We start from the raw sequence: 19,883 nt of genomic DNA, 5'->3' as shown, positions 1-19,883 counted from the left end.
CGGTTAGCTTTATGTTTGGCATAGATGCGTGGAACAGACACAGTCTCAATATAACAGATATCAGATTCTAGTTTAAGAGTATTAATTAAAGGGGCTTTTGAAATACTATTTCTATGAACTAACTCTGAAACGCACCTTGCAGACAGAGGCGTAGGGCCATAAGTCTGGGACACAGGTATAAAGAAACGAGCAGGCAAAAACATAAGGTTAGAAGCCTGCGGCCTGGCCGGTGCCCTGATGGAGTGTCAGGATCTGGCCTTATTAAGACTAGCAGCTATGTTGTTGGATAGGACACGAGAACCTCTCCAGCTCGGGTGGAGTCCGTCTCTCTTTAATAGGCCAGGCCTTCCCCAGAAATCAGGCCAATTGTTAATAAAGCCTATGTCACTAGATGAGCACCACTCCGACAGCCAGAGATTTAGCGAAGATAGCCTACTGTAGACCTCATCGCTCCTACGAGCTGGAAGCGGGCCAGAGCAAATTACTTCCCGACACATCTTTTTAGCCACTGCACACACCGATATAAAATTGTTTTTGGTTACCTCCGATTGCCTCAATCGGATGTCGTTTGTGCCGACGTGGATAACAATCCTAGAGTATTTACGTTTACTTTTAGCCAGCACTTTTAAATTTGCCTCAATGTCGGTGGCTCTGGCCCCAGGAATACACTGTACTATGGTCCCTGGTGTCTCTAATCTCACGTTTCTCAAAATACTATCCCCTATGATCAGGGCTTTCTCAGTAGGTGTGTTACTGAGTGGGGAATATCTGTTGGAAACGCGAGTTGGGTGGTGCTCGGCGGCCCTGGGCCGGCAACTATGTTTCTTTGGTACCGTGATAAAATCGTCCTGCAGCGAGGACACTGGCGGCGGAGAAACACTCGCATCTAAACTAGCATCCGGCTCGGGTAAAAGGGAGTCTAAGAAAGTCTCACTCTCCTGGATCTGATACAAAGTCCGGATGCGCATCTCTAACTCAGCTATTTTCTGTGCCAATTCTAAATTAAGCAGACACTTAGAACAGGTACCATTACTAGTAAAATTGGCAGCAGAGCTAAGACTAACCATGCAGCAAACAATGCAGGGAATGGAAGTCATGATGCGCTCTTACCGTATTTTCTTCAGTTGTTCGCGTCGTTTGGTTTACAATTTACTTTGGCGAGTAATCCGGAGAAAGTAGTAAGGTGCTTATGATGCTTACTTAGGTTTTCTTTAAATACAAAATCCCAAAATAGTGTCGATACACACTTGAAAGCACAATATTAGCCTGTAACAAAGTTACAGGATGTTCTGGGGGTCATTGTGCATGGAATGTAGAACATCTGCCATGTAGCAGTGCTCACTTGACATGGTCAGGTTGAAGTGCAATTTTAGCTCCTCCCATTGGTCCAGGATTCTGGACACAGCAGGCTCTATAGACAGCCAACATGTGGCACATATGTTTGTGATCAATAAAGGCTTCTGCCCACATTTTATTGTCTCATACACAGCCTTGTACGCCTCTCTGCGCTTTGGTGAGATAGAGAACCAGTTATAGGCAGGGTTTGAATTATGGGGGGGATTGGGGGGGGGGGGGTCTGACCCCCCTAATTAAGACTTGGACCCCCCCAAAAGAGGTAAAAACAACAGGTTTGGGGGGGGGGGGGGGTCGAAACATATATCCTTCTTTAATTGTAAATATTACAATATATTTCCCATATTCATGCCTGGAAGAATCTTGTAATACGATTTCAGACACCCCTAAAGTGGACCACACCATTTCTTAACCTTGACGTTAGTTGAACGTCTTGTCTGCCTGCCTCACTCCCATCATTGCACTGGCTCGCGTCCTCATTAAAGTCTGTGCTCGCGTGCACCGCGCAAGCCAATGGAGACGCTGCAGGTTAATGTAAGTAACTAGCTATCTAGCTAGTTTAATACGCTTTACTTTCTTACCTTCAGAGTTTCGAATTAGATTGTGTCAAGTGTCTACGGATGAACGCTAACGTTAGCTAGTTTCTAACTTTTGCCTTAAGTTACAGCTTAGCTAACTAACGTTAGCTAGCTAAAGCTAATGTTTGCCTTACCTAATATTAGCTAACTAATGTAAGATAGCTAGCTAAAGCTAACGTTTTCCTTACCTAACGTTAGCTAGCTAGCTAATGATAGCTAGCTGATAGCGCGCCCTTTCATTTCCAGTGTTGGCTAAATAGCTAGCTAGCTGTGCCTATGGCTTGGCATTTCATTACCAATATAAAATGTCATATATCTAATGTTAGCTAACACTGGTGCTCAGTCATGAGCAGTGAGACAATGGAGGATTAGTTGTTGTAGAGATACGTTTTGACATCAATATAGAGTTTATTATTTCATTTTGATAGTCTTTTGTGTGGCTGTGGTGGTTTAGTTAGTCTTTTGCCTTTTTGATATTAGCTTTTATGATAGGCACCCCCTTTGTTTTCACTCAGGAATGCAGGAGTTTTACCTGGTTGGGTAATTGAACAATATTAAAATCCATGTGTGCTGAAGGCTGAGTAAATGTATTAATTCAAATGTGTGACTACTTTATTGAACTCAGATTAGATTTCATTCACAGAGTCAACATGAGCAAGAGGAGAGGAGATATCTGGCACTTTTTTGGTGCTAAAAAAAGAGTAAGCTGAAACTTTGTAAGAATTAGGACTTAGGGATGATAATGCATCCTGTATTTTCTGTGGTTGTCATGCAAGCTTAATACTGTTCAGGATAGTATTGGTGATGGTGAGTTTTACATTTATGTGCTGTTGTATTAAGGAATCAGAGGGAGGTCAGAATGACAGTCAGCAGGCAGGAGGAGGTCAGGAGGACAGTGAGCAGGCAGGACCTAGTAGCAAAGAGGCGAGTTAGAAAGCAGACTGCACAGGCACAGGCCTAGATGCTGTATAGTAGTAACACATCTGCCTACCTGTTTGGCATGTTGATAGTGTCTTTGGTTCTGGTACAGCATTGTGTAGGTCTGTGTTTGAGTGGAAATGATGGTCTGCTGTTGTTTTGTGTGTGTGGGTCTGACTTGCTGGCAGTTTTGCTCTAGAATACTTTGTTGGTGACCCCTGACTACAAAATTTGTTGTGTGGTACGTGCCCCATGAGCTGGTGTAATGGATTTGATTTATCATCATCTACAGACTGCAGACATTATGTTAAACAAGCAAGATACTGTAATGATTGTAAGACTTCAGTTCACTGAAGCATGCACCTGAGCTGTACTGGGTTCCCTTTACGCCCTGGAGAAAAAGTTGACCCCCCAGATTGCTATTGTATAATTCACACTCTGATTATAGGTTTCTCTCACAAGGTACTCGACACTACGTGGAATTGTGTTGTTGGAGGCAGAGCTTACTGCTAACTGCAGTGAGTGACACACACAGTGGATGAGGACTAGATGTTTTAAGCCACTCTCCTCCTTCAGAATTTTGTGCACCACGTAGTGCACCCCTGTCATTACAGACTGTGCTAATGCCAAGCAGGTTCTACTTTTTGAGAGCACAACTCTCAAAGAAAGCCAGAACCGCTCTGGCTATTGATCTTGCATCCTCACCCTCCAACTCAATGAGGCCTAGAAAAGTGGACAGCACATTTCCTTTCTCCTCACTAAAATACAGAATCACGTACTTTGATAGACTAATGTCAGTGGATTCATCAAGAAGGAGACTGTATTTGTAGTCACCAACATCTGTGGTGCATACGAAAATGTGTGGCTGCAGCGGAATCTGCAAAAGCAACTTTGCATGCTTCGCCGATGTGGTCACACGACTGTATTGAGCAGTGCTCAGAAATAGCCATTGCCATGATTGCCTGTTTGGAGGAATCCATTTTCTTGTTAAAAAATGGCAATGTAGATTGCTTTGCAGAGTTATACGGTTTTGATTTTTCAATGTGCTTTTGAGTTGATAGGCCTATGTGCTTTTTTATGTCTCTCAACTTGGCATAGAAGTCTGTCTTGCAGTAAAGACAGTATGCCCTTGAACCATTACCCATGCAACACTGGGGAATAGTTCACTAGGGCTTCAACCAATCCTTGAATTAAGGGTTTGACTCCCATTCTTTCCTATATTTCTGAGAGTATAGTTTGGATTGTGACATGATATGTACTGTATGTATGTATGTATGTATGTATGTATACTGCGTATATATGTATGTAAGGCCTGTGTGTATCTGTGTATCGACATGTATTTGTTTGTATAAGTGAGATGTGTGTAAGCTACTGTACAGACTGTGGAAATGAGTTATGATCTTGAGTGCAGATGACCCAGACAACGGAATGAACTAGCTTTTTATTACTTGAAAATATATCTAGCAGAAATTTAAGTTTAAAACTTACAATAGAATTTTGTTTTTGTTTAAAACGAAGAAAGAACAAGTAAAAGGAGACGGAGTTCCCGCCTGGGGCGGGCAAATGGGGATCAGTGATTGGTCGTTGGGCACATTGAAACACGCATGCGCAGCTCATTCATGTTTCAGTCTTGCTGCTGGTCAGTCAACCAAACCTGGCTCTCGGAGAGAGCCACACACACTCTCTCTCCCACAGACCGCAACAGTCATGTGAGCTAGAAAGCCACAGAGAGCACAGGGAATACTGCAGACTCACAGAGCAATGTTGGCAACTCTCTTTCAAGGAAAGCACCTTATGTTTAGTTAAAAAGTCACTAGATTTGTTGCTAGGCTCTTTTTAGAAATAAAGTCACTAAAGGGGTCCAAACAGTAGCCAAATCTAGTGACAAAGTCGCTAAGTTGGCAACACTGGTGATAAGGAGACATGCGCAACCCTCAGGAATCCGAATCCCGAGCAGCTAGAATAGTATTTTGTTGCCAGTGTTTTCTGGTGGCTATGTCATGGGGAAAACTTGTTTGAATAACATTTTTACATATATTTTTTCTACAAGACCGTGACTACAGTATGGTATAAAGGATTTTAGTTTTACGAATGGGTGATTTTTTTATTAGGGTGAAAATGGGGACATGACCCTGGTCGATCCCAGTCCCCAACTGCAATGGAATTTTGAAGCCATGGGGCCGATGTGTTTGAAACTGAGACATTTTGGCACGTATTGCGTTTTGAGAGTACAGTTTTCATTAAATAACGCATCCCATAACAATACATACCTGTAAATGCGTACAGTATATTCGTTTTACTGTACGAATACCACACAATAATGGTTCATGTTCTTGAAGGAAAACAGATAACCCCACCCTCAAAGTCACACAGGTGATGATGCGTTTCCCTCCAACCACAGTGATTACATGCGGCGCGAGGCGGCTAATAAATCGTATTATTGGAAACAACAGTTATATGTTGTTATTTGACGATACTGTAGCATTTATGACATTATGCATGAAGAATAAACTGTCAAAATATGTTTTCTGAAAGATCGCCAAAACAGGTTCGACCTCCCTAACTCTGAATTAGTTAAAATGTGCAGTTTTAAGGCCATATTCAATAAGGATTTGCAATACTTTTATAGATGTGTCATAAGGTTGATATAACTTAGTTGAGTTGTTAAATTTATTATTCTCAACTCAACTATTTTATATTTCAAATTTAATTATGGGGTCACCCTCAGCTACCCTGTTAATGGCACAGCACTCTGAATACCGAACACAGAATAACGAGATCACCCTTTATCAACCTCAACACTTAAAATTATTTAGAGGGAATTGACCCTCCGCCCTTATTAATTCAAATGTCTCTATTTGACTTTGTTGGTGGATCATTCCATCAGCATGAGAGAGGAAACACAAACACACATATACAAAAATATATGCTTTAATGACAAATAATTGTTATTATAAGTTAAGCAGTTTGGTTGTAATATGGGATAGGATACTGGCACTGTATAGCGTGATACAATTCAATACATATGATGTAGAATGTAGTGACTAGTCAGACGTTATAGCCTAGTATTAGGATTATTGTTCATAAGTGAAACCCTCTCTCAACAAGGTTGCTGGGTATCGCTACACAGAAACTCACTATGAACTAATACCATTTTATGCACGTAGCCTATGATTAGTATGAGACAGACAACAATCAGTTACACTTGACTCATAGCACAAAGTTCTTTAACCATACAGTTAGGTTTACGGTCTAGCCGCTGACTTGCTACTGCTGGCTCCATACGGATGTACACATAAATAGCTAACGGTAGGTTAAACTTCGAATTATGGCGTTACTTACGTGTCGGAGTGTGGAGAGGAGAGGAAGAGAGGAAAGGTGGAGGAGAAAGTGATCCCCGAGACCCAGCTGAGGCAGCACACGCTAAGTTCAAAGCCGGAAAATGCAGCTTGAGACAGGCCAGCTTGATCGGCGACACCGGACTCCCAACACGAGCCCGTCGGTACTTCAAGGCGTAAAGACACGGTTCCGAAGCGGTGCGAACACTCTTAAGTCCAATGGTACAGCGATCCAGGGTTATATGGCGGGGGACCGAGGCTAGGGTAGCTTTTTGAAAATCAACGTGAGCCACAGCTTGGGTACGGAGGAAAAGGAAAAATTGAAAAAAAGAAGAGCAGAGCTGGCCTCGGTGGTCATTGACTTAAAAACCGGACCGGGAGAGAGCGGTCTGAGCTGTCATTGGCTGTTTGGAGGGCACACCTTCATATCACGTCCGCCTTTCCCATTGTGGGGCAGGTTTCAATAACTTTGGTAAATATTTATTCAATTTTGATCTAGTTGCATAATTATTTAGCAATGCAAGAAAGGTGGATATACTTTGTACCGACCTTCGTTGTGAGTATTAAAATATACCCATACCAAACATGATTACTTTAGGTTCAGGTTATGAGAAGATGAAACATTATTTCTCAGTCGTGCAGGCTAGGGAACTCAGAAACGTGATACTGTAATATTCAAATAGCCTGCACTTGCTTTGAGTTTTTCAGACCTGTTGGATACTGTAAATGTAGGCTATTTGCTAATTATTCAATTAGACTTTCCTCCATTCGCTGGTGTGAATGGAGCGGCCTTGAAATACTGACGGTACCCGCTAGTCGCTGGTGGTGCTCTATAGGGATACATAGCAGTTATCTAGGCGCCGATTTGGCCCAGTCCAGAGATATCACACCGTGGGGGGTTCACACCGCGAGCGTGGTTAACAGTGAATGAACATTTGTTACTATGCCTCCTCTACGTGCAAGGAGGTTGTTAATCTCCCTCAGTGTCATCTATAGCTTTGATCTTAGAATTATGAGTATCTGGCATGAGAGGTCTGGCGATCCTGAAGGGAAGTGGAAGACAGTGTTGGAATGTTGAAAGTAACAGACACAGCAGGCTCATTTGGGAGCTTATGCACAAAATAAAGCATTTGAGCCCTCAGAGAGAGGACTGCAGAGCAACAGCTTACAACTGCCCTACAGCATCCCTAAAATTTGCGTGTTTGCATATGTATTTTAGGGCGTTCTGACTGTAGACCACAAAAGTATGTGAGGAGAGAATGGAAATTTATGCATATGACCTGCTTCCGGATGATTTATCGTGGTTGGTGGCCTTCGCGACAAAGGTAATTGTGTCTGTTTTTTCACCCGGCACAAGATCAGAATTGCCATTCTTAAGAGAAGACATCCAGCTGCGTATAGTGTCTTTTTTGTTAATCCTCATATCTGGCTGGACGTTTTATTATCCTTCCACTGCGTGTGCATGGAGGGTCTAGGGTAGTCACAGTTTGTTTGCACCGCTGTTTTGTGCTGTTGAATGCTCTTCACTTGTTGCTGCCTGATCCTCTGTTGATCCCTGAGTGACTGATATGAATGCATGTTGAGTCTCTTCCGTATTCTGTTGTTCTCCACTGCCACTACTCTCTTTATTCCTCAGTATGTATTTTTGGTTCCACCGTATCAGTCCCCCTTCACTGTGTTCAAGTACATATGAGCGTGGCGTGTCTGCTATGTCTTTGACCACTGCTGGATCCCATTTCCCATTGACATAATCCTGCACTCTCACATAGTCACCTTTATGCAGTGCTCCCAGGTCTCTCCCTGTTCTGTCATATAGAGCCTTCTGTCTTTGGTTTTGCGTCTCTATTGCCCTGCGAACCTCCTCGGTTGTCTAGTGTATCCTGGACAAAAGATGCCTCTCTAAACATGGTGTGAATGACTTCAAACATCTGCCCATTAGCATCTGAGCAGGTGATCCACAGTCTCCTATGGGTGTGTTACAATACTCCAGAAACCCCACATATGGGTCTGAGCCATCCATGTCTGCTTTGTTCAGTATTCTTTTGACTATTTGCACACTCTTCTCTACAAGCCCATTCAACTGAGCATGTCTCGGGGACACAGTTGTATGCTTAAAGTTCCATTCTTGGCTGAATTTCTTATTCTCTTGTGAGTACTGGGGTCCGTTGTCTGATTTGATCTCATCAGGGATTCAATGTCTGGTTGATATAGACTTTGTGGATCGAATCACAGTGGTTGCCTTTATGTCTCGTTGCTGTGCCACCTCCCAGTATCAAGAGTAGTAATCTGTCGCAATCAGAAAATCATGTCCGTGCCATGAGAACAAGTCAGTCCCCAGAACCTGCCATGGTCTTTGTGGTGTTTCATGTGGAATGAGTGTTTCTTTCTGTTGTGTGTTTCTGTGTGTTTGACATACATCACATCTTGATACCACTCTTTCTATGTCCTTTGACATCCCTGGCCAGAATAGGAGCTCTCTAGCCCAATGCCAAAGTGACCAGCATGAATTGCCTTCATCATGTCTCTCCCTAGTGTTTGTGGTACTATTATCACTTTTCATCATGATCCCCTCTATTTCACACAACTCTTCTCTATAGTTCCAGTACTCTCTGATTTGTGCTGGAGCATCCTTTCTCTCCTCAGGCTAGCCCTGTAACAATATTGTTCTCAGTGTTGATAGCATGGTGTCTCTCTGTTTCTTTGCATATCGTCTCCATTTTGTTTTCACTCACCGGTAGTTGACTCATGATGAGGTGTACTTGAGCCTCAATATCCTCCTCCAGTTTGTCATCTGAGTTTGAGTCATCATCTGTGACTTTAACCCTCTGGGGTCGGGAGCTCCGCCGGCGGAGCTCGACAAGATTAAATGAACTTTCGTTTCTATTTGGATGATTAACTTCACAAGCTGTTATCACACAGACGCAACAAAAACATTGACAGAAACCTTAGAATCGCAACTTTCCAACGCGCCCATTGGCAAATAATACGAATTGTTTTAAATGTTTTAAATTTTATTAATTAGACCATGTATGCTTCGTTAATCCTTACTCATTACTGTGTGAATTTCGCTCAGCAGGAAGTCCGCCCAAATCGCATTCACATGTTAACAACATCACAATTACTCTCCATAGAAGGGGACTAGGGGAGGGGTGATGCGAGGTCCATGAGAGAAATGCCAACCCTGCTAAAGCAGGATTAAATGTCAAAGCATAGCCTAATTCACTTCTTTTGAGGTAAACATTTAGTTTAATTTTGGAAAATGCTACAGATGACTGGACTTGACGCACTTCATGCCTTGTGGGAGAGCGACGATGAAGACGCGAACGAGTTGTTCAGGTCCCGACACTGATGAAGAGTGTTGTCATTTTTGAACAGTGAACTGAGAATCAACTTCACGAGTAAGTGCATTACTTACGATCATATTGGTAAATATGTGTGCTGTGTATTTGTAGGAATATTCAGTAATGCGCGTGTGTAAATTCCCACTCTCTGTTCTGAATTTATGAACGATTCTATCCATTGCATCTCAAAATAGGCTACCTCTGCTTCTGGTTATGTTAGAAGTAGTAGGCAGAACTCTTTGTTCGTGTATGCTGTAACTGTCACATTTTTGAACCATTTTATTTTTATTTTACCACCACTTAGCTAAACAGACAGACAACCCTACAAACAAAATGTGGTTGTGGCAACAAACTATTAACGTCCTCTATTGGTCTCATAACGTCCGCTTTACATATCAAATTACGTAGTATAAACGTAAAAACGTAAGACCAGGGCCCCGTCGCTGCGACATCGCAAAACAACATTGTGGATACGTAACAATTACGTCGTTACAACTTTACATTTGACAATGTAATATAATAACCTTACCCCGACGTTGTGATTATGTCAACAGGCAGTCATCCGTCGTAACGTTATAGATTTACGTTGCTGACACGTTGTTTAAACTTCTTTATTACGTTATTTACCTTTCCTCAACATTGCTGATTGGTCACTTACTAAACCCTGACGATACATTTAGATTTTGTGTATTAAAGGTATATCATGGTGTTGTAATTTTGATCTCCAATTTATCCTACCAATGAAATGCCATTGCTTCTGTAATTCATATCTTCAAGATTTACACATATCAAGCCCAAATAGAATGAAAAGCCTTTATTGTCATTGTATAGAATACCATTGAGATCAGGTTCAAGTTACATTTCTAGGTAGGCAATATGTGCTGCAGCAAGCAGAATTGTGGTACAGAAGATGAGGCAAAAGCTGCGTTTCCACCGCAGGAACTATACCCCGGAACTAGGAACCTTTTGAGGAACTCAGTGCGTTTCCACCGCAGGAACTAGGGTCTAAATTTAGTTCCGGGGGCTTTGATTTACCCCCCAAAAGGTTCCTGCTCGGGGGGTAGTACTTTCCGAAAGTACAGGAACCTTTTGGGTGGAGCTTGCAGCGCTGAACATTTCTGATTGGTCGAGTACTCGCAGCATTTTTGTGTGTCTATTTTCAGGCGCCATGTTTGAAAATATGCAGGCGCAAACCAATTAATTTTCATAATAACTTCAAATCAAACTTGTATGTTATGCGGCGCAGTAGCCTACTTTTGGTTATAGCCTGCCAACGTCTTGGAATTATAACGTGTGCTCTTCTGTTCTTTTCTTGCTTTAGTATTCGTTTTATAAAATGCTAAGCATTCGTGCTGGGACAGCATATTACGTTCTAAAACATTCAAACGGATTAATTCGGTGGCTGAATATTTTCTTCCGGATTTTCTTTGTTAGCCCGTTGTAATTGACTCAAAACGTTTGATACAGTTATGTGAGGTATGCGGTAGTTCTGCGTAATTCACATTGGTGATACAGTAAAAGCAAACTGGAAATCACCTTCCGCACTTTTTGTCAGGGTAAAATAACAGGTTAATTCTAGTAATCGTACCTTTAGCTTTTTCAGACTGCCGTAATTTTACTCTGCCATTCTTCAATTCCACAAAAAGACCAGGAAGACTATGGACTAATTTATGGTGCATGGTTCGCATCTGGAGGGCACACTTCGCTGCTCGGCTAGCAGTAACTTCGAAGGAAAACAAACGGTGGCTGTACCACTACTAATTTAAATTTTCATGCAAGTCCGAGTTTTCGTTCTATTCTTGTCATTTTGCGATTAGCCTATATAGAATTGACGATGAGAAAGTAATCAAACAGCAAATTGTTTACAACGTGTGCATGTTTTCTGCTGTTGTTGCCAGTTATATTGGAAATGTGAATGCATTCTGTCGCTTCGGATGTCAAGACATGAAAGCGAATGTTCGCATAAAAACATAATGAATGTGTTTGAGAGGATATATAAAACAGTTACAATCTGACTATTGGTCTGTTATATCCTATTTGTTGCATAACGGTCCAAGTTCAACTACCAACGACAGTTTTGCTTGACAACGGTAAAATATGCCCAAACGGCTGCAGAAGAATATTTAAATTCCATGTGATTAAATCGATAAAAATCAATAAATACAAAAGTAACCATATATAGTCATTGTTGGTAACCCGTTGTATATAAGTGGAATAAACCCCTCCGGGCTGTCCCGGTTATTAGAAAATAATGTAGGCTACTTCGGTGGTAGTATGGGGTTACAGAAGAAATCATATGACAGATGGACCGACGACAACGTCGCTTTTTCATACGTCAGTGGGCTAATTTGCCTAATCTTCGCGGGACTTTAGACCCCGGTGGAAACGCAGACAACCATTGGCTGAAGGAACCTTTTAGTTCCTGGTAAAGTAGTTCCTGGGACTGAAAGTTCCGGGTAATTTTGGTGGAAACGCGGCTAAACATACAAAACTAGATACAAAACAACATAAAAAAGGGTGACTTGCACTAGTGCAATGTCCATAGCAGGTCCCCCAAAGCATAAGTGCTAGTATAATATACAGTACCTCCTCATCACCATAATCACTTCCACCACCATCATAAGCATCAGCTGCAACATATTGACAGAATATCATGACTACCTCCTCCCAAGTATTTTTCTGATAAAATGATGGCATTACCATCATTACAATTTCTTGATATGTCAACAGATTAAAGTGCACAAGAACTAAATTAAAACACCCACAACTGCTTGTCAATAAAATATACATTGTCTTTCATTGTTGTAGTTTCAGGACAGTAATAACCATAGACCAATTATTTCAACATTATATCAGTGTTGTGTCTTTTTCAAGCGGTGAACTACATTTCAGCTAGGATCCCCCACATATTAAAGTAGAATGTCTGCAGGCATTAGCAAGTTAAATTTAAGGCTTTTTAGACATTTTAAATGCTTCTTAGAATAACATTTAAGACAGTTTGCCACACAAGTAAGCACAGGCAAGCTGTACTCTTAGCTACTTGACATTTTTACAGTTGTCTAAAACGACAACCTTGACATTTGTCCAAATGTTTATTTTGGCCCAAGAAAAGGACTCATTGCAGGCTTTTACCATTCAAATACAAACACATTGTAACCACAGATAAATGCACTATGATATATTCAACTGTCATGATGTTTTAGTCAATTTTAGGAACAAAAATAAATTTAAGACAATTTTAAGGGCTTGCAAACACCCTTAAAGACATCACATTAATTTTTGCGTGTTACTTAATTTTCAAAAATGCTTTCCATGATAGCTATTGACAATAATACTTGGAATACAGTCACTCTTGTCTCACGCATGTCGTGAGTGGGGAAGGCTGGACCTCGGGTTCTTCACTGGGGCAACAGTCATAAGGCCATGCGTGGGAGCTGAAAGGATATGGAATTGGACCAAGTAAGAAAAATAAGTTGAGTAACACATGCAGCAGGCTAAAATTGTAATTGTGTTTTGACAATGACAAACAGTCAATGAGCAAAGAGCTGTTTCCATATAATATCCATAACTACCTTTACTCTGATCTTGTGCTCTAGTTTCCATTTGAGCTGCTGTGCCAAATGTAGAGAACTCTGCAAAAGAAAATCAATTTAAGTCAGTATGGTGAAAATACAAAGAAATACTCTTCATTAAAATTCATTCCACAATGCACTGGCATGAAGCCAAAGCCAATTTATTTATTTATTAAATTTTTTATGATTACACCAGGTATAGAGTAATAGTGCTAGAGGATTTGGGGAAAAAACGTCAAGTTTTTGCATTCCTAATGAAAATAATGTTTAGCTAAATGCTTTCACAAGAGCACCACATAGCTTTCAAAAGAGGCGTCAACAATGCTAGCTTGAAAAGGCTTGCTAGCTCCAGTTTGTCAAACACCGAAAACCAAATGAACACCACACAACTATTTTATATCATATTTATGATACATATTTTAACCAGCATGTTGATATCTCATTAGGACATGGACTAGGCAAATTATGGCTTTCAAAAGAGCGCCACATAGGTTAGCTTTCAAAAGAGGCGCCGGCAACAATGCTAGCTAAAAGGACATGAACAAAGGTGCTTTACGGACTGCCGTTTATACATGTTGAACTAGCTCAATTGTACTAAACAGCTCATCACCGAGATCAGCTAGGTAATGTTAGCTGCTCTTACATTACATTTGCACTGGGCTATTAGCGTTAAATACTCAAACTAGCAAATATGTTATCTAACAGAACACTAACTCAAATTAGTCCCAGAATAGACGTAAGGTCTGAACATCACCATTTCACCGGCTAACTTAACAACATTCAGCTAGAACTGCAAACATGCATGCTGAAAGTAGGACTCCAACATTACATTGCAAATACTTCTAACTGAAAAGGTCTGCAATACATTCAGTTAAAAATATAAAGGCATAGTGAAACACTTACCTGCTCTTGAACGCCGTCGAACCCAGATTTTCCCATGGAGAATTTGAAACCACAGCGACCTTCTTCCAAGAGGACGTTACTGCTTACATCACAGCAATATGCACATGTGATTGGATATAACGTCTTCTTCTTCTTGTTTTACAGCAGTTGGTATCCAGCTTATTGGTGAATTACCGCCACCTTCTGCTCCGGAGTGTGGATCAGACAATAGATTTACACTCTAAATCCCTTCACCCTAAGCTATATTTTATTCTCCATGCTTTACACCTAGTCCTACTATAAAATCCCTATCCATGTCAGCCACCCTAGAACCCTATACCTGCTTATCCATCATATCCTATAAAAAAATAATAAAAATAAAAAAAAACCCTGCATTGGATATAACGTGTTAACGGTCCAAGTGTAAACACAAATGTTCTGACAACCCACCAGTAACGTTTCAAATGAAGTAAGGATGAGGACTGTGATATAACGTAATTGTTAGGTTATTAAATTACATCGTATTTACGTAATTCTGTAACGTTACGGCAACGTTGCAGAACAGTCTCCATGAGGACTGGTTATTTTGCGACCATAGAGCAATGTTGTCACAACATCACCTGTTGGTAATGTTGCGACTTACCAAATTATGACCAAAGTGCAACGTTGGTATTACGTAGTGTATTTCTCGGGAAACAGACTTAGCTAAACAATGGTTTCAGTATCATTGGTGGCTTGCATTATTTGTAAATATGTGGCGGGATAGACTATTCCTTTATTTAGGGGTCCTACCAAGTAGGAACCCTATTGTTTTTTTTTAGTATTATTAGGGGCCAAGCACCGAAGGTGCAGGGCACCTATTGTAATCGTTAGTATTATTATACTTTCCGCAATGGGAGTCTATGGCAGCCCATAGAACCCATTGGTGGTTTTTTATGAAATTTGGCAAATTGATAAAGGACAGTCCACCGTATCCAGGCATCGCATTTGGGGTCAATCCATCAATCTTTGTAGCGCCACCAGCAGGCCAAACTTGAAGGCACATTATTTGTGGGGATCGTTTCCCCTGAATCCTTGGGTCATGCCGATTCCAATGCACCCATTGTCGTTAACCCTCTGGGGTCTGAGGGTAAAATGAGGCACACTGGTGATTGTGCCATGCTCTGACATTTGTGTAAATTTCATCAACTTTATATGCAGTGATTCTGAAGTGTTTCATATCTCTGTTTTCAGCACAAACTCAGCTACAATTATATGGCAGCAGTAAGTAGGTTATAATCATATGTGGATTGTAAATTGCTCTAAAAACACACAAACTGTAAACAGTAGTTTTGAACATGCACAGGAATATTGTAATAAAACACACTAAACAATAGTGAATAAGGTTTTGGATCACTGAAATGTGTTCATCAGGGTCTTGGGTATCAAAAGATGACAAAATATTTTAGCAAATCCAATGAGAAATATAAAATACATTGCTAAAGGTTAGTGTTGTGACTACTATTTTTCAACCCCAGGTGAGAATGGGAGGGCAAATGGCCTTTCTGTAATGAATATGCATTGGGAAGCCAGCTAAGTAGGCTATTCACACCTGGCCACATGCCTCCCCACCACTAAGACAAAGACTCAGTGAGCCATTTAGAAGACAGAAACAAAGACATCTTTTGATTTTAGAACATTTATTGAAGTAAACTGCATGGAAGATGAGATGAGACTGGTGTACTCTTGCAACGCTTGCGTGGCCTCTTAGCTAGTGGTGAACTAGGCCGTGTTTCCTGATCAACATCTCTGTAAATATAATAAAAACAAAATTGTTAGGAAATGTGAAATCAAATCAAACTTTAGTTATATAGCACATTTCCTTCAACAGGTGAAAATTAAATGTGCTTTACAAAAAAGGGACAAACCACTAACTAATGAAAACAAAATTTATGAACTGTGACATGGTTACATCATATACAAACAAAGAACCAAACAAACACAACCGGACGCAGAGAGGTAGCATATTACAAGCGTGCATATTAGTGAATATTCCTACAAACACACAGAGAATGTAATACAGCACACATTTACAAATAATGCAAGCTATCAACGAAACAACATTAGCTAAACTAAATAAACATTGATATTCCAACTCAACTACATGCAACTCATCAATAACAATGCCTCAATCTGAAGTAGGCTAGGTCTGTTTAGCTAAGTGGTTATTTTATTGCTATTTCCCGAATTTACTTAGAGTATGCTAATATCGATTGTGCAAGGACATCAGTTTTAGAATCCTAGCCACGCCACTACACGCCAGGCATGAGCTATTTATTACGAATATGATCGGAAAACATACAGTCTACCTGATAGGCTACTTCTAACACAACCAGACGCAGATAGACTAGCCTATAATTTTGAGATGCAATAGTTTGAATCGTCGTAGTGTGGGAATTTACAAACGCGCATATTGCTGGATATTCCTACAAACACACAGATACGTTGCAATACAGTACACATATTTACCAATATGATCATAAGAAATATACTTACGCATGAAGTTGATCCTCAGATGGATCAGTTCGCTGTTCGAAATGACACCGCTCTTCATCAGTGTCGGCTTCCGGACGGACCATTTTCCAAAATGAAATGAAATGTTCACCTCAAAATAAGTGAATTAGGCTACACTTTGACATACTATCCCGCTTTCGCAGACTTGGCATTTCTCACATGGATCTCGCATCGCCCCTCCTTTAGTCCCCTTCTATGGAGAGTAATTATAATGTTGTTAACATGTGAATGCGATTTGGGCGGACTTCCTGCTGAGCGAAATTCACATAGTAATGAGTAAAGTTTAACGAAGCATACATGGTCTAATTAATCAAATTTAAAACTTTTGAAACAATTCATATTATTTGCCAATGGGCGCATTGGAAAGTCGCGAGTTTTTGTTGTGTCTGTACGATAACAGCTCGTGAAGTTAATCATCCAAATAGAAACGAAAGTTAATTTAATCTTGTCGAGCTCCGCCGGCGGAGCTCTCGACCCCAGAGGGTTAAAACGCGTCATAATGGATTTTCTGCCATTTTGAATTTTACGAAAAACCTACTTTTGCGAACTAGTCCTAGGGCGTTGATCCAATCACCACCAAATTCAGTACGTATGATGGTGCTGACCAAAAGTTATTCACAGAATTTTGCTAAAGTTATTTACATGGCCACAATGAGTCAATGAATATTGAGGAGGGCGTGGCTTGAAACATGAAGGTATGTAAATTCTGAACGGTTTCACCTAACACCATGAAACTTGGTAGGCACATCAGCAGACATAAGTGGAGTCTAACCCTCCATTTTCGGCCTGATCAAGCAAAGTGGTGGCGCTAGAGATCTAATTTTCTGTTTAGGAATAACCGCTTTGTCGATGTTTTCGAAACTCGGCACATATGTATTGGGGCACTCTATTTGAACAGGGAGGAAATATGAAGCCGATTGGCCAAAAGGTGGCGCTCTCATGAGCAAAAAGGTGTTTTTCTTAGATAATTTTGAACAAGCATATCTCCGGCCCCATTTGAGCTACAGTCGTTAAATTTTGGACATATGTGCAACTCGTCAAGGGTAACAAGTTTCCAATAAGGACCCATAAGCCCCGCCCATTGCATCTTCCGCAAATTAGACATTTTTGACAAATGCTTCAAATGCTTTCTGCCATGGACGTCTCGACTTTTTAATGTCATTGTACATTAACGACTGCAAATGGTGCTATTTATCTATATCATGGTTGCTTTTCACATGGAGATGGTTCAATGGTATTAGAAATCCCAGTAGACATAGATCCCCTTGGTGGATTTATATGATAATTGGCATGTTGATAAAGGACAGTCCATTGTATCCAGGCATCGCATTTGGGGTCAATCCATCCATCTCTGTAGCACCACCAACAGGCCAAACTTCAAGGTACATATTTGCTTATAACTTCTGAACCGTTTGTTCTAGAGTTGTGATCTTCCGCAAATTAAACTTTTTTGACAAATGCTTCTAATGCTTTCTGCCATGGAAGTCTATGGCGGCCCCTATAACCGACTGGTCGGTTTTTACAAATCTTTGCCGAATGGTAGAGGGTTATGCCGTTCGCCCTGCGATGGACTGGTGTCTTGTTCAGGGGTTGTTCTGGTTGCTTGTCTGTCTGGTGCCCCTGTCATGCTTGGCCCCTTCATTGCTGCTCGCAGCTATATTTATTATTATTATTATTATTATTATTATTATTATTATTATTTATTATTCTTTTCCTGGAAATGGTCAAATAACTCAAAGTCCTTGACCAAAAATGATATAAATTACCAGGTCGACACTACAGACCATGAGTAACTATGCCAGAAAGAATGACCATGATTCGTCCATAAGTGGCGCTATAATAACCGATTCAAACGCAAATTTCAATATGCTGGCATTTCCACCCCGTTCGATGAAAATTCATGAAACCAGGTGTACTTGCATCATTCCTTATGAGGATCAAATATGCCTCAAGAACCCATAAAGTCCGCCGTGATGGATTTTTCTGCAGATTGAAAATTTGGCAAAAACTTTAATAAGTTTCTTCTAAAAAACCGTACGTCCGATTGGTCCAAAATTGCCCATTGCATGTGTAGGGTGCATGTGTCCCTATAGGGTGTTAACAGCTAAGAGATCCATTCCAAGATGGCGGAGAAACTGGCATTTAAAAAAAACAAAATTTGGCCACAGATTTCAAATGCTTATAACTTTTTACAAAAATAATCTAGGGACTTGAAACGAACTGGGCATGGGGAGGGCACCACCATGTTGTACCATGTCGATGCAGTTGCAGATATCTAAAAAAAACAAGGAAATTACAGGAATTTGCGGGAAGCTAATGCTCATATAACGCTTTAAAACTCATCTTCTCATGAACGTTTTACCTGATTCCGTCACCATCGCACGTGTACTCTTGGGTATTCTCTCGATCAAGGGTGAGAAGGACAAGTCGTTCCGTTAAAAATTGTGTGATTTGTAGCGTGACAAATTTGGCACTCCATGCTAATGCACATTCATATTTCGAAGTAATGTTTCTCAAGAACCGGAAGTTGGATCATCTCACGCACGGGTTTGTAGATTGTCCAAAATCCTGAAATCTATGCCGCTTGGACTCTTTTCTCCTTCGCCTAGTATTTACCCGGCTTGGACGTGTTCGTAGGGCCCCACATTGCTGCTTGCAGCTATATTTTTATATTGTTGTTGCTCTTGTCATTGTCATTTTTGCAAAGCACATTTAATTTGCACCCATTGAACAAAATGTGCTATATAAATAAAATTTGATTTGATGTCACATTTCCTTACAATTTTGTGTTTATTATATTTACAGAGATGCTGATCAGGAAACACAGCCTAGTTCACCACCAGCTAAGAGGCCACGCAGGCATTGCAGGAGTACACCAGTCTCACAAGCAGATCAGCTGGCTCTGTCATGATAAACAGAGAAAGCTGCTGATGCTGCCAAGGCACCCAAAATGGCACACAAAACTTTGAAATAACCTGGAGGTGTGTGTGTGGATGGCATCTTCCATGTATAGTTTGTGTGGTGTCAATAAATGTTCCAAAATCAAAATGTCTTTGTTTCTGTCTTCTAAATGGTTCACTGAGTATTGCTTTGTGAAAAGTCTTTGTCTTAGAGGTGGGGAGTTTCTCATTGGATTTGCTAAAATATTTTGTCATCTTTTGATACCCAAGACCTTGATGAACAAATTTCAGTGATCCAAAAACGTCACTATTGTTTAGTGTGTGTTATTACAACATTCCTGTGCATGTTCAAAACTACTGTTTACAGTTTGTGTGTTTTTAGAGCAATTTATATGATTATGACCTACTTACTGCTGCCATATTATTGTAGCTGAGTTTGTGCTGAAAA

The 19,883-nt window shown here is 40.7% G+C and overlaps 1 protein-coding gene and 1 long non-coding RNA gene across 5 annotated transcripts in view; both read left to right on the top strand.

Moving 5' to 3' along the window:
- Window positions 1–19,883, top strand: part of LOC118230618 (gephyrin) — a 396,841-nt gene that overhangs the window by 11,853 nt on the left and 365,105 nt on the right. The gene's annotated exons all lie outside the window — the stretch shown is intronic.
- On the top strand, window positions 1,792–19,583 carry LOC118230620. Its single transcript, XR_004765889.1, has 2 exons — window positions 1,792–1,887; window positions 19,341–19,583. It is a non-coding gene; the product is annotated as an uncharacterized LOC118230620 (long non-coding RNA).

This window comes from Anguilla anguilla, chromosome 6 (genome assembly GCF_013347855.1).
Source record: "Anguilla anguilla isolate fAngAng1 chromosome 6, fAngAng1.pri, whole genome shotgun sequence".
Classification (NCBI taxonomy): Eukaryota; Metazoa; Chordata; class Actinopteri; order Anguilliformes; family Anguillidae; genus Anguilla; species Anguilla anguilla.
This window is presented reverse-complemented; position numbering and strand designations above follow the sequence as displayed.